Source organism: Salvelinus namaycush, unplaced genomic scaffold, assembly GCF_016432855.1.
Source record: "Salvelinus namaycush isolate Seneca unplaced genomic scaffold, SaNama_1.0 Scaffold98, whole genome shotgun sequence".
NCBI classification, from domain to species: domain Eukaryota; kingdom Metazoa; phylum Chordata; class Actinopteri; order Salmoniformes; family Salmonidae; genus Salvelinus; species Salvelinus namaycush.
The window spans coordinates 164,644-181,724 of record NW_024061730.1 but is presented as its reverse complement, the minus strand read 5'-3'; the positions used below and the strand labels follow the sequence as shown (position 1 = coordinate 181,724).

General features: G+C 44.5%; 1 protein-coding gene and 1 long non-coding RNA gene across 2 annotated transcripts in view; both read right to left on the bottom strand.

The window, feature by feature from the left end:
* The window catches only part of klf13 (Kruppel-like factor 13), a 68,875-nt gene that overhangs the window by 19,072 nt on the left and 32,722 nt on the right, over positions 1-17,081 (bottom strand). The gene's annotated exons all lie outside the window — the stretch shown is intronic.
* LOC120043627 lies at positions 5,193-9,175 on the bottom strand. The gene is made up of 2 exons (XR_005476491.1): positions 5,986-9,175; positions 5,193-5,622 (listed from the first exon to the last, which is right to left on the bottom strand). It is a non-coding gene; the product is annotated as an uncharacterized LOC120043627 (long non-coding RNA).

Here is a 17,081-nt window from a genome sequence, read left to right as displayed (position 1 = left end):
GTGTGTGTGTGTGTGTGTGTGTGTGTGTGTGTGTGTGTGTGTGTGTGTGTGTGTGTGTGTGTGTGTGTGTGTGTGTGTGTGTGTGTACAGTAGCTCCAGTATATCTGTGGTGAAACAGCATTATCTCCCCTCAGGCCCTACCTCTCATTATGTCACAGTAGCTGCTCTTATGTAAACACCCTCATTCACAGTCAGTAGCCAGGAGAGACATGAGAGACATGAGAGACATGAGAGACAGGAGTGACAGGAGAGACAGGAGAGACAGGAGAGACAGGAGAGACAGGAGTGACAGGAGTGACAGGAGTGACAGGAGTGACAGGACAGACAGGAGAGACAGGAGAGAGGAGTGACAGGAGAGACAGGAGAGAGGAGAGACAGGAGTGACAGGAGAGACAGGAGAGAGGAGAGACGGGAGTGACAGGAGAGACAGGAGAGACAGGAGTGACAGGAGAGACAGGACAGACAGGAGAGACAGGAGTGACAGGAGAGACAGGAGAGACAGGAGTGACAGGAGAGACTGGAGAGACAGGAGAGACAGGAGAGACAGGAGTGACAGGAGAGACAGGAGAGACAGGAGAGACAGGAGAGACAGGAGTGACTGGAGTGACAGGAGAGACAGGAGAGACAGGAGAGACAGGAGAGACAGGAGAGACTGGAGAGACAGGAGTGACAGGAGAGAGGAGTGGCAGGTTATAACACTGTTAGTTCATATAGAGGTCAACCACTCAGATTATAACACTGTTAGTTCATATAGAGGTCAACCACTCAGATTATAACACTGTTAGTTCATATAGAGGTCAAACACTCAGATTATAACACTGTTAGTTCATATAGAGGTCAAACACTCAGATTATAACACTGTTAGTTCATATAGAGGTCAAACACTCAGATTATAACACTGTTAGTTCATATAGAGGTCAAACACTCAGATTATAACACTGTTAGTTCATATAGAGGTCAAACACTCAGATTATAACACTGTTAGTTCATATAGAGGTCAAACACTCAGATTATAACACTGTTAGTTCATATAGAGGTCAAACACTCAGATTATAACACTGTTAGTTCATATAGAGGTCAAACACTCAGATTATAACACTGTTAGTTCATATAGAGGTCAAACACTCAGATTATAACACTGTTAGTTCATATAGAGGTCAAACACTCAGATTATAACACTGTTAGTTCATATAGAGGTCAAACACTTAGATTATAACACTGTTAGTTCATATAGAGGTCAAACAATCAGATTATAACACTGTTAGTTCATATAGAGGTCAAACACACAGATTATAACACTGTTAGTTCATATAGAGGTCAAACACTCAGATTATAACACTGTTAGTTCATATAGAGGTCAAACACTCAGATTATAACACGGTTAGTTCATATAGAGGTCAAACGCTCAGATTATAACACGGTTAGTTCATATAGAGGTCAAACACTCAGATTATAACAATGTTAGTTCATATAGAGGTCAAACGCTCAGATTATAACACGGTTAGTTCATATAGAGGTCAAACACTCAGATTATAACACTGTTAGTTCATATAGAGGTCAAACACTCAGATTATAACACTGTTAGTTCATATAGAGGTCAAACACTCAGATTATAACACTGTTAGTTCATATAGAGGTCAAACACTCAGATTATAACACTGTTAGTTCATATAGAGGTCAAACACTCAGATTATAACACTGTTAGTTTATATAGAGGTCAAACACTCAGATTATAACACTGTTAGTTTATATAGAGGTCAAACACTCAGATTATAACACTGTTAGTTCATATAGAGGTCAAACACTCAGATTATAACACTGTTAGTTCATATAGAGGTCAAACACTCAGATTATAACACTGTTAGTTCATATAGAGGTCAAACACTCAGATTATAACACTGTTAGTTCATATAGAGGTCAAACATTCAGATTATAACACTGTTAGTTCATATAGAGGTCAAACACTCAGATTATAACAATGTTAGTTCATAGAGAGGTCAAACACACAGATTTGTGGAGACAACTAGATGGTCTTAAATGCCACACTGCTGAACCATGGAGTTGAACATCTTAGCCAATTAGCTTAGCCAATTAGCTTAGCCAATTAGTTTAGCCAATTAAAAAATAACTGTCAAATTATAGGGAATATTTGATTGGAAAAATGTACTTCAATAATGTTAATTCATCAACAAGCTGTACATTTAGGGAAGGTTTGGTTACAGGCTAGCATTGAAGTCACACAATTTATGTGATATGGCTTTACGTTCTCTGCCATATCATGGCTTGAAGGCATCTATCTAATAGAATACAGAGGGTTTTCTTTAATGAAAGCTTCTCCAATGTAAAACATGTCAAGTGTATTCTCCAAGGCAGCTCTCGTGGTCCTGTACTGTACTCTATTTTTACTAATGATCTGTCACTAGCATTAAACAAAGCCTCTGTGTCTACAGTATGTAGGCTGATGATTACACATTATACACGGCAGCTACCACAGCTAGTGAAACACATAAAGAGTTGCAATATTTTTTTTTAAACGGGTGGCTATTAATAAAGTAGTCCTGAACATGTCTTAAACTAAGAGCATTATATTTGGTACAAATCATTCCCTAAATTCTAGACCTCAGCTGAATCTGGCAATGAATGGTGTGGCTGTTGAGCAAGTAGAGGAGATGAAACTGCTTGATCAAAAGGGCATATTGATTCAATTGTTGTAAAAGATGGGGGCGAGAGATCTAGTCGGTGTTTTTAACACCACAGTCAACACCAAACGAGTTCTAGTAGGCTCTAGTTTGATCTCATCTTGACTATTGTCGGGTGATTGGTTGGTCAAGTGCTGCAAAGAAGGACCTAGACAAGCTGCAGCTGAGCCCAGAACAGAGAATCAGGTCTTGTCCTTTGAGGTACACAGAGAACTAATGTCAGAAGTGTGACCGTCAGCCTCTCTTGGGTCAAAGTAGAGGAGAGATTGACTGCATCACTACTTGTTTTTGTGAAAAATATTATTGTGTTGAAAATTCCAAATTGACTGTATAATCAATTTACATATACCGTAGTTCTGACAGACATACTTACCCCACCAGACAGGCCAGAAGACAGGCCACCCTTCACAGTCCCCAGAATCCAGAACATATTCGAGGAAACGCAGTGTTATATAGAGCCATGAATGCATGGAACTCCATTCCCTCTCAGCAAACAGCTAAATGAGCTTTAAAAAATGAATACAACACATCACCTCTCCTCTATCAGACCTAATGAACTCTGAGGCATATGTACCTGTACCCATGTGTGGGTAACTGTCAATAGGTCCTTTTTGTATAGTTCAGTCCTTGAGCTGTTCTTGTCTATCGTTGTTCTGTATTATGTCATGTTCTATGTTCTGTGCGGACCCCAGGAAGAGTAGCTGCTGCTATGACAACAGTTAATGAGGATCCTAATAAACCCCAGGAAGAGTAGCTGCTGCTATGACAACAGTTAATGAGGATCCTAATAAACCCCAGGAAGAGTAGCTGCTGCTATGACAACAGTTAATGAGGATTCTAATAAACCCCAGGATGAGTAGCTGCTGCTATGGCAACAGTTAATAAGGATCCTAATAAACCCCAGGATGAGTAGCTGCTGCTATGACAACAGTTAATGAGGATACTAATAAACCCCAGGAAGAGTAGCTGCTGCTATGACAACAGTTAATGAGGATCATAATAAACCCCAGGAAGAGTAGCTGCTGCTATGACAACAGTTAATGAGGATCATAATAAACCCCAGGAAGAGTAGCTGCTGCTATGACAACAGTTAATGAGGATCATAATAAACCCCAGGAAGAGTAGCTGCTGCTATGACAACAGTTAATGAGGATCCTAATAAACCACAGGAAGAGTAGCTGCTGCTATGACAACAATTAATGAGGATCCTAATAAACCCCAGGATGAGTAGCTGCTGCTATGGCAGCAGTTAATGAGGATCCTAATAAACCCCAGGAAGAGTAGCTGCTGCTATGGCAACAGTTAATGAGGATCCTAATAAACCCCAGGATCAGTAGCTGCTGCTATGACAACAGTTAATGAGGATCCTAATAAACCCCAGGAAGAGTAGCTGCTGACTCAGTAAAAAACTAAATACAAAAAATGAGTCAAATTAAGGGTGCATTTAGAAATCATCAGGGTTATGGAGGTTTCAGGGCAATCACACACACACACACACACACACACACACACACACACACACACACACACACACACACACACACACACACACACACACACACACACACACACACACACACACACACACACACACACACACACACACACAACTGTACAGATGTAGAATCTTAATTGCAGGAGCACTTTCCTGCAACCTTTAAAACACAATGTACAGGACTGTAGTAGCCACTATCTGATGTAGCGTGTTGAAGTGGTTGCGTGGGAGAACTGAGACTACCTGAATGACACACACACACACACACCTTGTTAAAGTCATTGAGTCATTCCAATCACTGCGGTGTGTGTGTGTGTGTGTGTGTGTGTGTGTGTGTGTGTGTGTGTGTGTGTGTGTGTGTGTGTGTGTGTGTGTGTGTGTGTGTGTCTCACTCAGGTAGTTTCAGTTTCCTGCACAACCACTTCAACACGCTGTAGCAGACAGCATCGTGTGTGTTCTTGCATGCTTACGTCGTGTCTCCGGTTCACATACTCTCCATGAGATTGGAATCCTAAAATGACAATAGGCAGGCCCGGTGTACGTGAAGCCAGACAGACAGACACAGACAGACAGACAGACAGACAGACAGACAGACAGACAGACAGACAGACAGACAGACAGACAGACAGACATGCCTCTAAGGGAGTCAAAACGTTACAACTTCTGTCCACCATTGACAGAATGTTTTCCATCACACTAAAGCTGTTATAAACCTGAAATGTGAAGGTCTGACATTACCTGGTAGAGGCTCAGTAATGGAGGACGGACCCCTTCAGAGAAGGATCATTCAATCGTTCTGCTTATGCCTTCTCATTACATGTGTTAGGGCCTGAGTTATATTACCTCCATATAGTAGTCCATATATGGCCTGAGTTATTATACCTCCATATAGTAGTCCATATAGGGCCTGAGTTATATTACCTCCATATAGTAGTCCATATATGGCCTGAGTTATTATACCTCCATATAGTAGTCCATATAGGGCCTGAGTTATATTACCTTCAAATAGTAGTCCATATAGGGCCTGAGTTACATTACCTCCATATAGTAGTCCATATAGGGCCTGAGTTATATTACCTCCATATAGTAGTCCATATAGGGCCTGAGTTATATTACCTCCATATAGTAGTCCATATAGGGCCTGAGTTATATTACCTCCATATAGTAGTCCATATAGGGCCTGAGTTATATTACCTCCATATAGTAGTCCATATAGGGCCTGAGTTATATTACCTCCATATAGTAGTCCATATAGGGCCTGAGTTATATTACCTCCATATAGTAGTCCATATAGGGCCTGAGTTATATTACCGCCATATAGTAGTCCATATAGGGCCTGAGTTATATTACCTCCATATAGTAGTCCATATAGGGCCTGAGTTATATTACCTCCATATAGTAGTCCATATAGGGCCTGAGTTATATTACCTCCATATAGTAGTCCATATAGTAGTCCATATAGGGCCTGAGTTATATTACCTTCAAATAGTAGTCCATATAGGGCCTGAGTTACATTACCTCCATATAGTAGTCCATATAGGGCCTGAGTTATATTACCTCCATATAGTAGTCCATATAGGGCCTGAGTTATATTACCTCCATATAGTAGTCCATATAGGGCCTGAGTTATATTACCTCCATATAGTAGTCCATATAGGGCCTGAGTTATATTACCTCCATATAGTAGTCCATATAGGGCCTGAGTTATATTACCTCCATATAGTAGTCCATATAGGGCCTGAGTTATATTACCTCCATATAGTAGTCCATATAGGGCCTGAGTTATATTACCGCCATATAGTAGTCCATATAGGGCCTGAGTTATATTACCTCCATATAGTAGTCCATATAGGGCCTGAGTTATATTACCTCCATATAGTAGTCCATATAGGGCCTGAGTTATATTACCTCCATATAGTAGTCCATATAGGGCCTGAGTTATATTACCTCCATATAGTAGTCCATATAGGGCCTGAGTTATATTACCTCCATATAGTAGCCCATACAGTCACATATATACTGTAGCTAGTTAAAACACTGTTCATATCCATTATAGTCACATATATACTGTAGCTAGTTAAAACACTGTTCATATCCATTATAGTCACATATATACTGTAGCTAGTTAAAACACTGTTTATACCCATTATAGTCACATATATACTGTAGCTAGTTAAAACACTGTTCATATCCATTATAGTCACATATATACTGTCGCTAGTTAAAACACTGTTCATATCCATTATAGTCACATATATACTGTAGCTAGTTAAAACACTGTTCATATCCATTATAGCCACATATATACTGTAGCTAGTTAAAACACTGTTCATATCCATTATAGTCACATATATACTGTAGCTAGTTAAAACACTGTTCATATCCATTATAGTCACATATATACTGTAGCTAGTTAAAACACTGTTCATATCCATTATAGCCACATATATACTGTAGCTAGTTAAAACACTGTTCATATCCATTATAGTCACATATATACTGTAGCTAGTTAAAACACTGTTCATATCCATTATAGCCACATATATACTGTAGCTAGTTAAAACACTGTTCATATCCATTATAGTCACATATATACTGTAGCTAGTTAAAACACTGTTCATATCCATTATAGCCACATATATACTGTAGCTAGTTAAAACACTGTTCATATCCATTATAGCCACATATATACTGTAGCTAGTTAAAACACTGTTCATATCCATTATAGTCACATATATACTGTAGCTAGTTAAAACACTGTTCATATCCATTATAGTCACATATATACTGTAGCTAGTTAAAACACTGTTCATATCCATTATAGTCACATATTTACCGTAGCTAGTTAAAGCCAATAATAGCATGAGGAACAGAGAGGACCTAGAAGAACAACAACAAGACAACGTAAACAAGGCCAGGTGTCCTGTGTTTACACATCCAGTCTTCAAGTCATTTCTTTAATGGAGTAGCAGTTAGAGTGTAATCACTGTGAACACGATGAAACAGTCACATCAATAGGATTAACCTACCCTCCAGTAGTCTATCTAACTCATCTTAACCTGTCTCTGCTCTGCTCTCGTCTAGTCTGGTCTAACTCATCTTAACCTGGCTCTGCTCTGCTCTCGTCTAGTCTGGTCTAACTCATCTTAACCTGGCTCTGCTCTGCTCTCGTCTAGTCTGGTCTAACCCATCTTGACCTGGCTCTGCTCTGCTCTCATCTTGTCTATCTAACTCATCTTAACCTGGCTCTGCTCTGCTCTCGTCTAGTCTGGTCTAACCCATCTTGACCTGGCTCTGCTCTGCTCTCGTCTAGTCTGGCCTAACTCATCTTAACCTGGCTCTGCTCTGCTCTCGTCTAGTCTGGTCTAACCCATCTTGACCTGGCTCTGCTCTGCTCTCATCTAGTCTATCTAACTCATCTTAACCTGGCTCTGCTCTGCTCTCGTCTAGTCTGGTCTAACCCATCTTGACCTGGCTCTGCTCTGCTCTCGTCTAGTCTGGCCTAACTCATCTTAACCTGGCTCTGCTCTGCTCTCGTCTAGTCTGGTCTAACCCATCTTAACCTGGCTCTGCTCTGCTCTCGTCTAGTCTATCTAACTCATCTTAACCTGGCTCTGCTCTGCTCTCGTCTAGTCTGGTCTAACCCATCTTAACCTGGCTCTGCTCTGCTCTCACCTAGTCTATCTAACTCATCTTAACCTGGCTCTGCTCTGCTCTCGTCTAGTCTGGTCTAACCCATCTTAACCTGGCTCTGCTCTGCTCTCATCTAGTCTATCTAACTCATCTTAACCTGGCTCTGCTCTGCTCTCGTCTAGTCTGGTCTAACCCATCTTGACCTGGCTCTGCTCTGCTCTCGTCTAGTCTGGCCTAACCCATCTTAACCTGGCTCTGCTCTGCTCTCATCTAGTCTATCTAACTCATCTTAACCTGTCTCTGCTCTGCTCTCGTCTAGTCTGGTCTAACCCATCTTAACCTGGCTCTGCTCTGCTCTCATCTAGTCTATCTAACTCATCTTAACCTGGCTCTGCTCTGCTCTCGTCTAGTCTGGTCTAACTCATCTTAACCTGGCTCTGCTCTCGTCTAGTCTGGTCTAACCCATCTTAACCTCGCCCTGTTCTTCTCTCGTCTAGTCTGGTCTAACCCATCTTAACCTCGCCCTGCTCTTCTCTCGTCTAGTCTGGTCTAACCCATCTTAACCTCACCTTGCTCTGCTCTCGTCTAGTCTGGTCTAACCCATCTTAACCTCGCCCTGCTCTTCTCTCGTCTAGTCTGGTCTAACCCATCTTAACCTCGCCCTGCTCTTCTCTCGTCTAGTCTGGTCTAACCCATTTTAACCTCGCCCTGCTCTTCTCTGCTGTGGCCTGGGAGAAAGACACTTCGTGGCCAGGATTAAATCATTGGAGAGCCGTCCACAATGCAGCTTTTAAAAGCGATGTTTGCGTGTTTTTGCGGAGATGGTATTCGCGGTAAATACTGCTCAATGGGAAAACACCTTTAAAAGTCTGTTACAGTGCACTATTTCGCAGCTTGAATGTAACCCCGGCCTTAGTCCTTTCAACGCTAGTTAACCTAAAAGGAGGAGAAGGTTAACACAGCTAGTAAACAGTTAACCTAACGGACGCTGCTAGCAATCACCATCATACCATGATAATGTTTTTTTTTAGTACTGGGGCCTAGAGACGATTTCATCCAAAGAGCCTTTACACGTAACACATTATACAGTATGTGGCAAACCCTCAACTGTGCTGCTGTTGACAGCACAAACGAAGCCATCGGATGCACAATGGCACCAGTCCCAGAGGCCAGTTGCCCCTCCAATGCTGATGTTTTGGTGAAACTGGCTCTCACAGAGGGCTCAGAGGAGACACAACAGCCTGAGGGGGGTGTTGGTTACAATGAGGTGCAGGGCTCAGAGGAGACACAACAGACCCCCCTCCTCTCCTCTCCTCTCCTCTCCTCTCCTCTCCTCTCCTCTCCTCTCCTCTCCTCTCCTCTCCTCTCCTCTCCTCTCCTCTCCTCTCCTCTCCCCCACCCTCCTCTTCTCCTCTCCTCTCCCCTTCCATCCCTCCTCTCCTCTCCCTCTCCATCCCTCCTCTCCCCCTCCATCCCTCCTCTCCCCCTCCCCCCTCCTCCTCTCCATCCCTCCTCTCCTCTCCCCCTCCATCCCTCCTCTCCTCAATCTGCTGAATGCTCCTTTTCTTCTGTGGTGACATGGAGCCCAGACCATCTGATTCATTACTCTCAGTGTGAGCGTGCATGCCTGTGTGTGTGTGTGTGTGTGTGTGTGTGTGTGTGTGTGTGTGTGTGTGTGTGTGTGTGTGTGTGTGTGTGTGTGTGTGTGTGTGTGTGTGTGTGTGTGCTTGCGTGCGTGCGTGCATGCGTGTGAGTGTGTGTGTCTGTGTGTGTCTGTGGCTGTGTGTGTGTGTGTGTGTGTGTGTGTGTGTGTGTGTGTGTGTGTGTGTGTGTGTGTGTGTGTGTGTGTGTCTGTGTGTGTGGCTGTGTGTCTGTGTCTGTGTCTGTGTCTGTGTCTGTGCGTGTGCGTGTGCGTGTGCGTGTGCGTGCGCGTGCGCGTGCGTGTGTGTGTGTGTGTGTTTGTGTGTGCGTGCGTGCGTGTGTACAGTCTAGGAACCGTACAAACCTCCCTGTACAAAGTCAATATGGTGGGTCAGCAGGGAGAAAGACCTCTCTGTTTCAGTCAGTCTGTATCACATAGACCCATATACATTACAGTTGTTTTATTAGTAAGGATATATTCTAACTACCAGACGCAGGGCTGGCTCTGACTGGCTTTGACACATCAAACGCTTGTTTGCTTTCCTCACGTGAAATCCAATATGGTTAACTCTTTTCAGCTGGAGAACAGATCACCTTCATCAATGGAGAATACTGACTGAGTTAACCTGATGAGAATACTGACTGAGTTTTAACCTGATGAGAATACTGACTGAGTTAACCTGATGAGAATACCGACTGAGTTAACCTTATTACATGTGATGGAGCTCTGCTTTACTGTCTGGTCACATTGTTGTACAGTCTCAGAATGGATGGTCAGCTGGTCACCCGGTATGGGGCCGTCTCAGATCTAGTAACAACAGAGTAGTGGATCCTGGTCCATGGTCTAAACCTAGTAACAACAGAGTAGTGGATCCTGGTCCACGGTCTAAACCTAGTAACAACAGAGTAGTGGATCCTGGTCCATGGTCTAAACCTAGTAACAACAGAGTAGTGGATCCTGGTCCATGGTCTAAACCTAGTAACAACAGAGTAGTGGATCCTGGTCCACGGTCTAAACCTAGTAACAACAGAGTAGTGTATCCTGGTCCATGGTCTAAACCTAGTAACAACAGAGTAGTGGATCCTGGTCCACGGTCTAAACCTAGTAACAACAGAGTAGTGGATCCTGGTCCATGGTCTAGACCTAGTAACAACAGAGTAGTGGATCCTGGTCCATGGTCTAAACCTAGTAACAACAGAGTAGTGGATCCTGGTCCACGGTCTAAACCTAGTAACCACAGAGTAGTGGATCCTGGTCCATGGTCTAAACCTAGTAACAACAGAGTAGTGCATCCTGGTCCACGGTCTAAACCTAGTAACAACAGAGTAGTGGATCCTGGTCCACGGTCTAGACCTAGTAACAACAGAGTAGTGGATCCTGGTCCATGGTCTAGAGACCTAGTAACAACAGAGTAGTGGATCCTGGTCCACGGTCTAGACCTAGTAACAACAGAGTAGTGGATCCTGGTCCATGGTCTAGAGACCTAGTAACAACAGAGTAGTGGATCCTGGTCCATGGTCTAGACCTAGTAACAACAGAGTAGTGGATCCTGGTCCATGGTCTAGAGACCTAGTAACAACAGAGTAGTGGATCCTGGTCCATGGTCTAGACCTAGTAACAACAGAGTAGTGGATCCTGGTCCACGGTCTAAACCTAGTAACAACAGAGTAGTGTATCCTGGTCCACGGTCTAAACCTAGTAACAACAGAGTAGTGGATCCTGGTCCATGGTCTAAACCTAGTAACAACAGAGTAGTGGATCCTGGTCCATGGTCTAGACCTAGTAACAACAGAGTAGTGGATCCTGGTCCATGGTCTAAACCTAGTAACAACAGAGTAGTGGATCCTGGTCCATGGTCTAAACCTAGTAACAACAGAGTAGTGGATCCTGGTCCATGGTCTAGACCTAGTAACAACAGAGTAGTGGATCCTGGTCCATGGTCTAAACCTAGTAACAACAGAGTAGTGGATCCTGGTCCATGGTCTAGACCTAGTAACAACAGAGTAGTGGATCCTGGTCCATGGTCTAAACCTAGTAACAACAGAGTAGTGGATCCTGGTCCATGGTCTAGACCTAGTAACAACAGAGTAGTGGATCCTGGTCCATGGTCTAGAGATCTAGTAACAACAGAGTAGTGGATCCTGGTCCATGGTCTAAACCTAGTAACAACAGAGTAGTGCATCCTGGTCCACGGTCTAAACCTAGTAACAACAGAGTAGTGCATCCTGGTCCATGGTCTAAACCTAGTAACAACAGAGTAGTGGATCCTGGTCCATGGTCTAAACCTAGTAACAACAGAGTAGTGGATCCTGGTCCATGATCTAAACCTAGTAACAACAGAGTAGTGGATCCTGGTCCATGGTCTAAACCTAGTAACAACAGAGTAGTGCATCCTGGTCCACGGTCTAAACCTAGTAACAACAGAGTAGTGTATCCTGGTCCATGGTCTAAACCTAGTAACAACAGAGTAGTGCATCCTGGTCCACGGTCTAAACCTAGTAACAACAGAGTAGTGGATCCTGGTCCATGGTCTAAACCTAGTAACAACAGAGTAGTGGATCCTGGTCCATGGTCTAAACCTAGTAACAACAGAGTAGTGGATCCTGGTCCATGGTCTAAACCTAGTAACAACAGAGTAGTGGATCCTGGTCCATGGTCTAAACCTAGTAACAACAGAGTAGTGCATCCTGGTCCACGGTCTAAACCTAGTAACAACAGAGTAGTGGATCCTGGTCCATGGTCTAAACCTAGTAACAACAGAGTAGTGGATCCTGGTCCATGGTCTAGACCTAGTAACAACAGAGTAGTGGATCCTGGTCCACGGTCTAAACCTAGTAACAACAGAGTAGTGGATCCTGGTCCATGGTCTAAACCTAGTAACAACAGAGTAGTGGATCCTGGTCCATGGTCTAGACCTAGTAACAACAGAGTAGTGGATCCTGGTCCATGGTCTAGACCTAGTAACAACAGAGTAGTGGATCCTGGTCCATGGTCTAAACCTAGTAACAACAGAGTAGTGGATCCTGGTCCATGGTCTAGACCTAGTAACAACAGAGTAGTGGATCCTGGTCCATGGTCTAAACCTAGTAACAACAGAGTAGTGGATCCTGGTCCACGGTCTAAACCTAGTAACAACAGAGTAGTGGATCCTGGTCCATGGTCTAGACCTAGTAACAACAGAGTAGTGGATCCTGGTCCATGGTCTAAACCTAGTAACAACAGAGTAGTGGATCCTGGTCCACAGTCTAAACCTAGTAACAACAGAGTAGTGGATCCTGGTCCATGGTCTAAACCTAGTAACAACAGAGTAGTGGATCCTGGTCCACGGTCTAAACCTAGTAACAACAGAGTAGTGAATCCTGGTCCATGGTTTAAACCTAGTAACAACAGAGTAGTGGATCCTGGTCCATGGTCTAAACCTAGTAACAACAGAGTAGTGGATCCTGGTCCATGGTCTAAACCTAGTAACAACAGAGTAGTGGATCCTGGTCCACGGTCTAAACCTAGTAACAACAGAGTAGTGGATCCTGGTCCATGGTCTAAACCTAGTAACAACAGAGTAGTGGATCCTGGTCCATGGTCTAGAGACCTAGTAACAACAGAGTAGTGGATCCTGGTCCATGGTCTAAACCTAGTAACAACAGAGTAGTGGATCCTGGTCCATGGTCTAGAGACCTACTAACAACAGAGTAGTGGATCCTGGTCCATGGTCTAGAGACCTACTAACAACAGAGTAGTGGATCCTGGTCCATGGTCTAGACCTAGTAACAACAGAGTAGTGGATCCTGGTCCATGGTCTAAACCTAGTAACAACAGAGTAGTGGATCCTGGTCCATGGTCTAGACCTAGTAACAACAGAGTAGTGCATCCTGGTCCACGGTCTAGAGATCTAGTAACAACAGAGTAGTGGATCCTGGTCCATGGTCTAAACCTAGTAACAACAGAGTAGTGGATCCTGGTCCATGGTCTAGAGACCTAGTAACAACAGAGTAGTGGATCCTGGTCCATGGTCTAAACCTACTAACAACAGAGTAGTGGATCCTGGTCCATGGTCTAGACCTAGTAACAACAGAGTAGTGCATCCTGGTCCACGGTCTAGAGATCTAGTAACAACAGAGTAGTGGATCCTGGTCCATGGTCTAAACCTAGTAACAACAGAGTAGTGGATCCTGGTCCATGGTCTAGAGACCTAGTAACAACAGAGTAGTGGATCCTGGTCCATGGTCTAAACCTACTAACAACAGAGTAGTGGATCCTGGTCCATGGTCTAGACCTAGTAACAACAGAGTAGTGGATCCTGGTCCACGGTCTAAACCTAGTAACAACAGAGTAGTGGATCCTGGTCCATGGTCTAAACCTAGTAACAACAGAGTAGTGGATCCTGGTCCACGGTCTAGAGATCTAGTAACAACAGAGTAGTGGATCCTGGTCCATGGTCTAGAGACCTAGTAACAACAGAGTAGTGGATCCTGGTCCACGGTCTAAACCTAGTAACAACAGAGTATTGGATCCTGGTCCATGGTCTAAACCTAGTAACAACAGAGTAGTGGATCCTGGTCCATGGTCTAAACCTAGTAACAACAGAGTAGTGGATCCTGGTCCATGGTCTAAACCTAGTAACAACAGAGTAGTGGATCCTGGTCCATGGTCTAAACCTAGTAACAACAGAGTAGTGGTTCCTGGTCCATGGTCTAGACCTAGTAACAACAGAGTAGTGGATCCTGGTCCACGGTCTAAACCTAGTAACAACAGAGTAGTGGATCCTGGTCCATGGTCTAAACCTAGTAACAACAGAGTAGTGGATCCTGGTCCATGGTCTAGACCTACTAACAACAGAGTAGTGGATCCTGGTCCATGGTCTAGACCTAGTAACAACAGAGTAGTGGATCCTGGTCCATGGTCTAAACCTAGTAACAACAGAGTAGTGGATCCTGGTCCACGGTCTAAACCTAGTAACAACAGAGTAGTGGATCCTGGTCCATGGTCTAAACCTAGTAACAACAGAGTAGTGGATCCTGGTCCATGGTCTAGAGACCTAGTAACAACAGAGTAGTGGATCCTGGTCCATGGTCTAAACCTAGTAACAACAGAGGACATACATATATATATATATATAGCAGTGAAATTCTTCCTCTCAAGGTTATGTCACTGAAGGATCGTCATCGTAGCCTGTGTTTGACTTTGACTGAGTAGAGTCAGGGTGGATACCACTAGGGATTGTAATACACCAGGGTTGGGTTTGTTTCCATGGAGAGGAGAGAGGAGTCAGGGTGGATAACACTAGGGATTGTGATACACCAGGGTTGGGTTTGTTTCCATGGAGAGGAGAGAGGAGTCAGGGTGGATAACACTAGGGATTGTAATACAACAGGGTTGGGTTTGTTTCCATGGAGAGGGGAGTCAGGGTGGATAACACTAGGGATTGTAATACACCAGGGTTGGGTTTGTTTCCATGGAGAAGAGAGAGGAGTCAGGGTGGATAACACTAGGGATTGTAACAGAACAGGGTCGGGTTTGTTTCCATGGAGAGGAGAGGGGAGTCAGGGTGGATAACACTAGGGATTGTAATACACCAGGGTTGGGTTTGTTTCCATGGAGAGGAGAGAGGAGTCAGGGTGGATAACACTAGGGATTGTAATACACCAGGGTTGGGTTTGTTTCCATGGAGAGGAGAGAGGAGAGTCAGGGTGGATAACACTAGGGATTGTAATACACCAGGGTTGGGTTTGTTTCCATGGAGAGGAGAGGGGAGTCAGGGTGGATAACACTAGGGATTGTAATACACCAGGGTTGGGTTTGTTTCCATGGAGAGGAGAGAGGAGTCAGGGTGGATAACACTAGGGATTGTAATACACCAGGGTTGGGTTTTTTTCCATGGAGAGGAGAGAGGAGTCAGGGTGGATAACACTAGGGATTGTAATACACCAGGGTTGGGTTTGTTTCCATGGAGAGGAGAGAGGAGTCAGGGTGGATAACACTAGGGATTGTAATACACCAGGGTTGGGTTTGTTTCCATGGAGAGGAGAGAGGAGTCAGGGTGGATAACACTAGGGATTGTAATACACCAGGGTTGGGTTTGTTTCCATGGAGAGGAGAGGGGAGTCAGGGTGGATAACACTAGAGATTGTAATACACCAGGGTTGGGTTTGTTTCCATGGAGAGGAGAGGGGAGTCAGGGTGGATAACACTAGGGATTGTAATACACCAGGGTCGGGTTTGTTTCCATGGAGAGGAGAGGGGCTACACACACATAGCCCACCACCCATCCTCACCACCGCTCTCTACAGCCAGAACTCACAGTGAGTCTCAATCTGGCCCTGACCAGGGCTGTCATGTGGCCTGCCAACAGAGTGAAGGGACGGACACACTGACCTTCTGACTGACTGACTGACTGAATGACTGACTGACCGACTGACTGAACGTTGGACTTTCTGGATCTGTAACCTGGCATGGTGTCTACAGGGGGAGGGACAGGAAGAGAGAGAGAAAGAGAGAGACAGAAAGACCAGAGAAGAAAGAAAGAGAGAGAGAGAGAGAGAGAGAGAGAGAGAGAGAGAGAGAGAGAGAGAGAGAGAGAGAGAGAGAGAGAGAGAGAGCTGGGAGAGAGAGAGAGAGAGAGAGAGAGAGAGAGAGCTGGGAGAGAGAGAGAGAGAGAGAGAGAGAGAGAGAGAGAGAGAGAGCTGGGAGAGAAAGAGAGAGAGAGAGCTGGGATCGAGAGTTAGAGATAGAGCTGGGAGAGACAGATGGGAGGGGATGGGAGGAGATGGACGACACACACTATTCAGAGCGAGTGAAAATGTGGATTTGGCAGTCAGACATCTAACTGCATCCCAAACGGCACCCTATTCCCTACATAGTGCACTACTTTTGAACATAGCTCTATGGTCCCAGGTCAAAAGGTGCCGTTTGGGACGCAGACCCTACTCCGCTAAAGCCTGGCTACTGCTGCCTGTTGCTGGGTAAAAACTACGCTGATTCGTTCCTTCTGGAGATGGAGGAGGGTGTCCTAAATGGTAGCCTATTCCCTATATAGTGCACTACATTTGACCCGGGCCCATAGGGAATCCCTCAAAAATAGTGCACTATATAGGGAACAGGGTGCCATTTTGGACTCAACCCTGGTACTTTTCCGTCTCTAATGCTCTTTATTAATAAAGCTCCTAAGGGCTTAAAATGTACGTCCCCCAACTGGCCTGTGTCTTGGAGGACTGGGAGAGAGGGAGGGAGTTGGGCAGGGGGGGGGGGGGGTCAGACTATTGACGATAGCAAAGGGACGTTTTCTAGAGGTTCTTCAGAGACAATACTGTCGTGTAAACGTCTGGAGAGCTACCTCCGGAGGTTCGAGCACCACACACTCAACAGACAGTTTCTCCTCGCGCCGAGCACGGCATTGGAAACAGAATTGTCTTGTTCCGCTCAACACTCGTTTCAGTCAAAATTGTAACAGCAGGGCAATGCTTTTTGAAACAGTTGAAATTCTGGAATTGTGGAATTGCAAGTAACAGCCTGTTACTGTACATTCTGAAATTACAGTAACAGCCTGTTACTGTACATTCTGAAATTACAGTAACAGACTGTTACTGTACATTCTGAAATTACAGTAACAGCCTGT